A 9,382-nucleotide genomic window follows, 5' to 3' on the forward strand; every position below is an offset into this window, starting at 1 on the left:
TTACTTGTGAGTTAATTATATGAATTAGAAAAATTCATGATTGATACAAATACTTAATAAAATCTATTTAATAGTAGTTGTCTATTAGCATGACATTTTGACTCATAAGGCTCAATAGATCATCTGCTATTGTAACCCCCACCTCCCTGTGCCCAGTACCAAAAAGGAAAATTATACTAGTGGTGGCTGTAGGGTTTTAGATTAAATTTGCCCAAATAATTTCTTTAGATTTAAAAACTATCATTTTCATAATGATATATTGAAATAATGAATAAAAGTTCATAGGTAAGAAAAAAGGTTAAAAAGTATGAATACCATTCAAGCTACTGAAAAAAAAAACTGATGGCACAATTTTTAAATGTAACATATAAATTTCTAATTTCTATTTGATCACAATGATAATGTATTAATGCATTTACGATGGCAGTAGCAAGTATTAACCATGTTGACACCTTAAAATTTCAAGTATTAGCGTAAAGTTTAAAGAAGCGAAAATGTTTGCACTATAATTCTTAATGATCAGTAGTGATTTGATTCCACTCTTTTTGAAATAGCCCTATGGGATATTCAAAAAAATTATATCATCTGTCAACACTAAAGGGTTGATTACATGTTCAGCACAAACTAAATTAAGAATAATAACCGAACAACATATGTTTTAATCATCATAAATCATGAAACATTTCTAAAAGAATAATCTATTTATTCCGCTTCAACCAAACGACTAAAGCATCACGTTGAATGATGAGGGATGTATGTTGTGATTCCAATGATCATATTATTTGAGGGGAAAGTGTTAGATGGTTTTATTTTCGACAAGGTGTTCATTCTTACGGTATAATAATGTTGGAGATATGAAACCAAGTCAAATAATTCATTGCTTATAGTCATTATTGATGCAAGATACAAATTCCCATCAACTGCAAATTGTGGACCTTTCTTAACCCGCCCAATTGCCGGATTTAGAGTTATTCGATAGGTGGTTTATAATTCATAAGTACTTGTCAAAACTTTTATTTGATAATGACTATTTCATTCTACCATTTGCAATTTACAATTAATTGATTGTATCAATTTCGTTTATTTTTCTTGAGATGTTTTTTTATTACAAAATTTGATAAAATATTTATTTTCACTTTGTAGGATGGCCAATTCAAGATTAGTGTTCGAGGTCCATTATGGGGGTAGATTCAACAGGACAGTTGGATGTGAGTATGTTGGGGGGGATGTGGCAGTCCATACAGAAAGTGTTGACCCAGATGAATTGTCTTACTTTGAATTGGAAGCCATATGTCGACATTATGGGTATAACTCAGGGGATTTAATTTATTTTCAACAACCTAGTCACACTCTAGCTAATGGGTTGCATTTGATTACATCTGACCATGCTATGCTATCTATGGTTGCCTCCCATACTGGTCATAACATAGTGCACCTATTTGTTGTTTCTTTCGGAGAGAGTGGAGTTGGTGAAGAGGAATGTGAGGAAGAGCATGAAGATGAGGATGGAGGGAGGGCTGATCTTAACGACCCTTGGTGGCGTGAAAAGCTTAGTGATGATGAAGATCTATTTGATATAGATGTTGATGGGATTGATGATGGGGCTGGACCATCAAAAACACAACCCAATACGTCCAATGTAGCAGAGTGTGAGGATGTGGAACAAGATAGGGATGAAAGAGGTGTAGAAGAGGGTGATGAAAATGGAAGTGATCATCATGAGAATGATGAGGGAGAGGCTGCTGTTGATGAGCAAGATGAAGGGAATAATAGTAGGGGTAAATTTAAGAAATCATTTGATGACGATGATGGTGATGATGATGATGTTGACAACTCCGACATGGGTAGGAGTGATATTCTTGTGTCACCAGTCCTTAGTGATGAAGATGGTGAAGCCGTATCTGCACCCACATTAGATTTTCATGCTGTGAATCTAGGGGATCCAGCCATTCGGCTTCAGATGAAATTCCTAAATATTAAGATGTTTAGGGAAGCTGTTAGGGTGTATAACCTAAAGAGGGGGAAGGATGTCAGATTTTTAAAAAAATGAAACAATGAGGCGTGTAGCGTTATGTAGAGAAGCCAAATGTAAGTATTGAGTGTATGCAAGGAAGATGCCTGAGGAAGAATCATTTCAGGTGAGATCTGTACACTCTAAGCACAGTTGTGGTCGGAAATACAGAAATACAATAGTCAACTCCACTTGGATTGCGAACAAGCTAATTGACAAGTTTAGGGTTCAGCCCAACATGCCTTTGGAAGTAATCCAACATGAAGTGAAAGACAAATGGCGTGTGGATGTCAATCCAACTATGATGTACAGAGCTAGGAGGAAGGCCAAGCAAAAGTTATATGGGAATCTTGAGGGCCAATATCGGAGGTTGTGGGACTATTGTGAAACATTGAGGCATACTAACAGTGGAAGCTGTGTTCTGATGAAAGTAGACGGACCAAACCCAAACTTGCCTCCAAGATTTAGAAGATTGTATGTTTTTCTGGCAGCCATGATGAAGGGCTTTCTAGAGGGTTGCCGGCCTTTCATAGGGGTAGATGGGTGCTTCCTAAAAGGACCATTCAAGGGCCAACTCCTGTCTGCAGTTGGAAGAGATGAGAACAACATGTATCCAATTGCTTTCGCGGTTGTCGAAGCTGAGACGAAAGACAGTTGGATTTGGTTCCTTGAAACACTCATTTCTGATCCTGGTACCTATGCTAGGCATGCTAGGCATGCTAGGCCTACATTCATTTCAGATCGGCAGAAGGTAACATTTTAGTCACACTTTATAAAATATTCATGCATTTTGTTTGACTCGAGAAAATGTAACATTTTATAATTTTTTTTTTTTTTTGCAAGGTCTTATGCCTGCTTTTGAGGTTGTTGTGCCAATGGCTGATCATAGGATATGTGTTAGGCATCTATATGCCAACTTTAGAGACATTTGGGGGGCATCGAGGGTTGGCATTGAAGGAACAATTATGGGCTGCAGCGTCTTCATACACAGAATATGCTTTCAATGATCATATGGAAAAGTTGAAGAAAATGAACACAAACGCCTATGAGTATTTGAGTAATGTTGACCCTAGCGGGTGGTGTAGGGCATGGTTTAGTGACTGCTCAAAATGCGACCTACTAGTGAACAACATCTATGAGTGTTTCAACTCATACATTTTAAAGGCTCGTGACAAGCCCATATTGACGATGTTGGAGATGATAGGGAAGAAGCTGATGAGAAGATATCAAGCTAAGAGGGAAGGGATAGAGAAATTGATTGGGAAGTTATGCCCTAGGATTGCTACAAAGTTGGAAGCAATTGGGTTGGAAGCAGTGAATTGCATTGCGCAGTATGCTGGTGATTCAATGTTTGAAGTTACTTGTTTGGATAATAGACAATTTGTCGTAGACCTCAGTAGAAGGAGGTGTGGTTGCAGGCAGTGGGAACTTACTGGAATTCCATGTCCCCATGCAGTGGCCGCTATACTTTATGATTGTGGGGATCCAGAGGATTATGTTGATGAATGCTTTACTATAGCAGTGTACAAGAAAGCATATGCTCCAATTATATATCCAATGCCTAGTGAGGAACAGTGGATCAAAACGAGTCATGATAAATTGGAGCCTCCAATAGGCCGAGTTGCTCCTGGTAGGCCAAAGAAGCAAAGGAAAAGGGGTCTGGATAAGAGTAAAGACCCCAAAAATCCAGACCGGATGAGAAAATTTGGAGCTAGAATGAAATGTGGGAAGTGTAATGGCGTTGGCCACAATAAAAGGTCATGTCCAACGAATAGAAGTGAAACATCCAACAGCAGGATAGTACAACATCTGTAAGTTTATTTGTTTACATAACTATTATGTTTAATAATGAGATGCTTAATAATATTTATAGTGTGTGTGCTTTTATACATGATAATATTGTGACACTTATTTGTTGTTATCAGGTGTTATGTGTGCAGTCACAAAGGGTTGGTTCAAGGACACCTAAAGTGACCAAAGGCAAACAAAAGGTTGGGGAGAAAGTACTACTTTCAATGCTATGGTATTATTGTAGGAAATTCTAACATTGAGTACTAAAATATCATCTTATTGGGAGTGACTTACATCTATTGCATATTTTCTCTTGGTATGGGGCCTCCTTTAAGGTTAGGAGAACAATTTATAAGATTGTTCTCCATTCAGTACACCGGGTTTCAATGATTGGTATTACAATACTCCACTTTTCAACAAATGCAATTATTAATATTTTTCCTTTCCACTATTTGTTATTCAGAGGGGTCAGCCGACAAATGGTGGTGGACTATGTGGTCCACAACAAAAATCTACAGTTTTTAAGGTTATGGTTTACTATACCCTTATTTTATGTTTGTTTTTTGTACCCTCATAGTTTGTGCCGGTTAAACTAACTTTCGGAATGTTTTGCTTCTTTTGTTTTTGCTTCTTCTTTTTTAGCATATAAAGAAGAAGGGCATATCCAACAGGAAAGCGGCTACAAGTGTTGGTGGTATACATTCCAAGAGGAAGGTAATCAACATCCCACAACTTGTTGATGAGCGAGACCACACACCGCCCCCTGGATTTGGTTATGAAAGAAGATAATTACCGCCTACTGGGGTTGCTGACGAAGCAAGGGTATCACTTACCACTTCTGATAATGATAAAGGAAAAGTATCACCTCCACCTACATTTGCAGAGCATGAAGCAGGATTTGGTGCAGGCATTATCGTACCTCCAGCATGGGGTGTATCAATCAGAGAATTAACAGATGATCTAATAATTCCTACAATGTCAATGGGAGGGCCTGCAACAAGGACTCACCGTTCGGATCGGATAGCTGGTATTTGCCATAGTGTTCCCATAAAAAACACTGGGCCAATACACATTGATCTAACATAAGATGGAAGTGAAACTGAAGCCGTTGGAAGGAGAGGGCCATTAATTAGGGGTGGTGCAAGTTCAAGACCTGCAAGAAAAGGTCCACTGACTAGGGGTGGTGCAACTGTAGCAATTGGCACCAGGGGTGGGGCAGCTAGGGGTGGTACACTTAGGGGTGGGACAGTCAGGGGTGGTGGAACTGCTTCTTCATCACTAGACAAAGGAAAAGGCAAACGCATTGTTACAACAGTCCAAAAAGGAATAGAAATTATGGAGGCTAAGAAGAAAAGACCAAATCCAGATTGGAAGTCATAGTCTGCGATGTGAATGACTTGAAAATACTCAAAATGGTAGTTTTCGTATGTTAGGTGTTATGTAAAATGGCATGTAAATTTGTTGGTTTCGTAAGTTTGGTGGTGTGTAAAATGATAGGTGAAACTTTGTAGTTTTGGAATGTTGGGTGGTGTGTAAAATGATAGGTTATATAGTTTGTGTGTAAAATGATAGTTGAAACTTTGTACTTTTGAAATGTTTGATTTTGTAGAATGACATATAAACTTGGAAGGTTTGGTATATTTGATGGTGTGTAAATGACAGGTTATATCGTTTGTAGGTTTGGAATGTTTGGTTTAGTAGAATGACATGTAAACTTGGAAGGTTTGGTATGTTTGGTGGTGTGTAAATGACAAGTTATATAGATTGTAGGTTTGGAATGTTTGGTTTTGTAGAATGAAATGTAAATTGGTTGGTTTGATTTTTTTTGTAGGTGTGTAAATGACAGGTTATATACTTCGTACGTTTGGAATGTTTGGTTTTGTAGAATGAAATGTAAATTGGTTGGTTTGGTGGTGTGTAAATGACAGGTTATATACTTTGTACGTTTGGAATGTTTGGCAGTGGGCAAAATGATAGGTTATGTTTGGTATGTACGACCCTTGTGTACAATGACATGTAAATTTGTTGTTTTGGTATGTTTGATGGTGTGTAAAATTATAGGTGAAACTTTGTGGTTTTGAAATTTTGGATGGTTTGTAAAATGATAGGTTATATACTTTGTAGTTTTGGTATGTTTGGTGGTATGCAAATTAGGTTGCAATACTCGTGCCATTATTAGTGTGTTTTGCTGTGTTTGGTGGTTATGTAAATATTCATTTCAGGTAACATTTGTAGTGTGCGTGTAAGGTAAATAGGCATGAAATTTACAGCTTTGTCAGTTTTGGTACAATTATACAGGTTTTCCATACACTATTATTAATGATACTAGGTACTATGCACTTGGAACGTTTTAAACACAATAATACAAAGCACGGTCTTTGCACAATATAAAGTCCAAACATGATAACTCAAAGAAGGAAATTGTAAGTTTTTTTTCCTTAAATTAACAAGGCTAAACCATACTATTGGTCTCGTAAGCATGCGGAAAGGTTCCATATATTGCTTTTAGGAAGTTCATGAGTCCATCCAAAAAGCTAATAAGGCTATACAAAAGTGAATGACTTGAATTAACCCATGTCATCAATACAAAAATAAATCCCACATCGGGCTATTGTCTTCAAATAAATCTCACATGGGACTACATAATGACAACATGAATAACAACTTATATCATACTATGCATTAGTTACGAACATATCAAAAAACCACAACAAAAAACCACAGCAAGATCCAGCAGCCCCACCATGACAGCCAACCTCAAGACAACATCACACGGCCTACTTTGCATACATGGTGACCGTTGGAAGTGTATCCAAAGAAGAACATGAATAGTGCCAAGATTATTAAGCTCCATGAACAAACAATTATTGTCTGGTAATTCTTCTTCATTGCATGCATCTTTATCTCTCCAATCTTTACTTGTTTACGATACTGAGATATCTCACTCTCCGTTTCTGCCTTGAGCTGCGCAATTTTTTTTTCATTTTCTGCTCTCACATTCCCAACTTCAACTTCAACCAATGTTTCACATTGTTTGGCTTGAGCCTCCAAATATTCATGCCTTTTATGCAAACGATGAACCACCTTCCTACCAAAGGAGCACATCTTTGGATCAAGCCACTCAAAGAAACCACAGTCTTGGTTAATCTGCAAAAACACATTACACCTACCAATCACCAACCACTAAGAGATTATTAAATAAGAGCACATTTTATGTTCATACCATGATTACATAAAATATCAAGTACTTGCCTTCCAATTTTCGCAACTCACAAACTTCTTTCCAAAGTTTTTCTCAGTATTGGCGGTTTTGACAACTGTGGGCCGCTTGCAGAAGCAAAGGCGCTGCAATGCAGATGAAGCATTGCTTTAAGATGAACCAAAGAAACTTGTACTTTCATTTGAGGTATCCATCCTACATGATATACTAATACATAATTAGTTTACTTGCACATTATTGTCGATCACATTTGAAAGCAACCATAATGCATGCATATGCTCAAACTCAAGGGGTAATAATGCATGCAAGCAACAAATCTATTATGAACCAATCTGTTTAATATATAATATTGGTACTTAGATTAACTGTTTACTTGCAAGCATAAACCAAGCTACGTTTTACTACTTGATTAATACAATTTATTTTTATTTTTTTAACACGGAAAATATTCTTCTACAAATTACACTATTACAGTTCTAAAACCTAAGACATACACTTAAATAAAATGAATCTGCAAACTATAATGTAAATCGAAAAAATACTATCAGCAATAACCTCCAAGAAAAATATAATCCCTATTTTCACTTCAAGTTTAGTTCTTTCTTTTGTTTTTTTTAGTACATGCAAATCCCATATGAAAATTGGTATGTTGTGGAAACATATATTTCTTCTAATGGACCAGAAAAAAGAGAGTTTCCTTCACAAAAAGCACAAACAACGCATACACTTAGAATGCCTAAATGAAAAAGTGAGTGTAACCCAAAGTTAGCCCAAAGCTATTCCAAGGAACAATGAAGCTTAGTAGGGTCTTGGTGTCCATTGTCTTCACATACATGTCTATGTCATCAGAGTCTCTCTTCAAGACAGTCTTCTCTCCCCCCTTTTTTACCCAACATGTACCCTCCAACCCATTTTTCACATGAAATGGCCGAAAAGCTCCCCCCCCCCCCCCCCCCCCGCCCTAAAAAAAAATGATAGGTTACTTTCAAATGCTTTTCTATCAAACTCAGTTGATTAATTAACGCAAACCCGTTAGGGAATATAGCAATATTAACAATTAAAACACAAGAAAAATATATAACAACAAATATTTATTAGACTACTTTCGAATTACAATGACAAAAAGCAGACATTGAAGACTATTATGTTGCATTTGGATGTGCAGCTGGAAATATGATAGGCAGACATATAATATTCCCCTAAACCCAATTTACAAGAACCCTAAACAAAATTCTCACAAAACCCCCAATTTTACGTAAAACCCTAAAATAATAGATGGTCTTATATTTTGAAATTTTGGGGCATACCAACTGGTTTCGTGTGTATGTGGAAGATGATTATGTCTAAGGTTGCTCCACGATTTGGTTGCTGTCGTCTTCGGCTGGGAGGATTTCGGTTCTGCACTTGAGCGTCGTCTTCAGCTGGGGAGCACGACTTGTTTCCCTTTTCCTTGCTGTCGTGGGTGTGTGCGTGTGTTGGAGTTAAGAAGATAAGGTAAGGTGCAAAATGGGTCCACTTAGCTACTATAAAAAGAAAAAAAAAAAAAAAAAAAAAAAAGGCCTTTATGTTCACTGAGGGCAATCTTGTAATTTTGATATCAATATTGAGGGCAAACTTGGAAGAGCAAGCTAAAAAAGATCACGTGATATGCACGTGAGACGTTTTCCATCCACTTTGACGGCAGATACTAACAGAAGGTTTAAATTGACAAATTTTATAACTTTAGGGAGGTGCATTGCAAATTTTAAAACTTTGGGGTTTCAATTGAAAAACTCTTAAAACTTCAGAGGGTAAAGTAGATTTTCCCCTATTTAGAACTTAATTGGTACTCACTTGAAACTAACTTAAATCTACAAATTCTTTCACTTGATTAACATTTCTCCATGATTCTAGTTCAAACTGTATACTTCTTAGTTCAAATTGGAAATATAAAATTAGATGTCAAATATATTGTCAAAGTATATCTCATTTAACTTAAGACCAATATTTATACTAAAGTATTCTTAATCATCCTAATAAATTCTTTATCTGTCACAAAAGGTATTATTAGTAACCCTGTCAAGAATGATCGAATAATCAATTCGAATTTTGGGGGAGTTACACTAGGGCTTAAAAAAAATTCCTAAAATCACATTTTGTCAAGAATGATCGAATAATCAATTCAAATTTTGGGGGAGTTACACTAGGGCTTAAAAAAAATAAATAAATAAATTCTAAAATCGCATTTTGACATAGGAGGCTCGATCCTAAAAATTGGATGATTGATCCTTAAGGTTTCTAGCCTTGAGGGGCTAAAGATCAATACTCTCTTGTGGATGATCAATCATCTAGGTCAAAAACTAACTTGGCAGTCCTTTCGA

General features: G+C 36.6%; 1 long non-coding RNA gene and 1 pseudogene across 1 annotated transcript; one reads left to right on the top strand and one right to left on the bottom strand.

The window, feature by feature from the left end:
• Nucleotides 1–2,495: 2,495 nt before the first annotated feature.
• On the top strand, nucleotides 2,496–3,726 carry LOC132185250 (uncharacterized; annotated as a pseudogene).
• A 2,609-nt stretch (nucleotides 3,727–6,335) lies between these two features.
• LOC148584474 (uncharacterized) lies at nucleotides 6,336–8,501 on the bottom strand. The gene is made up of 3 exons (XR_015912918.1): nucleotides 8,330–8,501; nucleotides 7,055–7,217; nucleotides 6,336–6,949 (listed from the first exon to the last, which is right to left on the bottom strand). It is a non-coding gene; the product is annotated as an uncharacterized LOC148584474 (long non-coding RNA).
• Nucleotides 8,502–9,382: the final 881 nt, after the last annotated feature.

This window comes from Corylus avellana, chromosome 7 (genome assembly GCF_965113065.1).
Source record: "Corylus avellana chromosome 7, dhCorAvel1.hap1.2, whole genome shotgun sequence".
NCBI classification, from domain to species: Eukaryota; Viridiplantae; Streptophyta; class Magnoliopsida; order Fagales; family Betulaceae; genus Corylus; species Corylus avellana.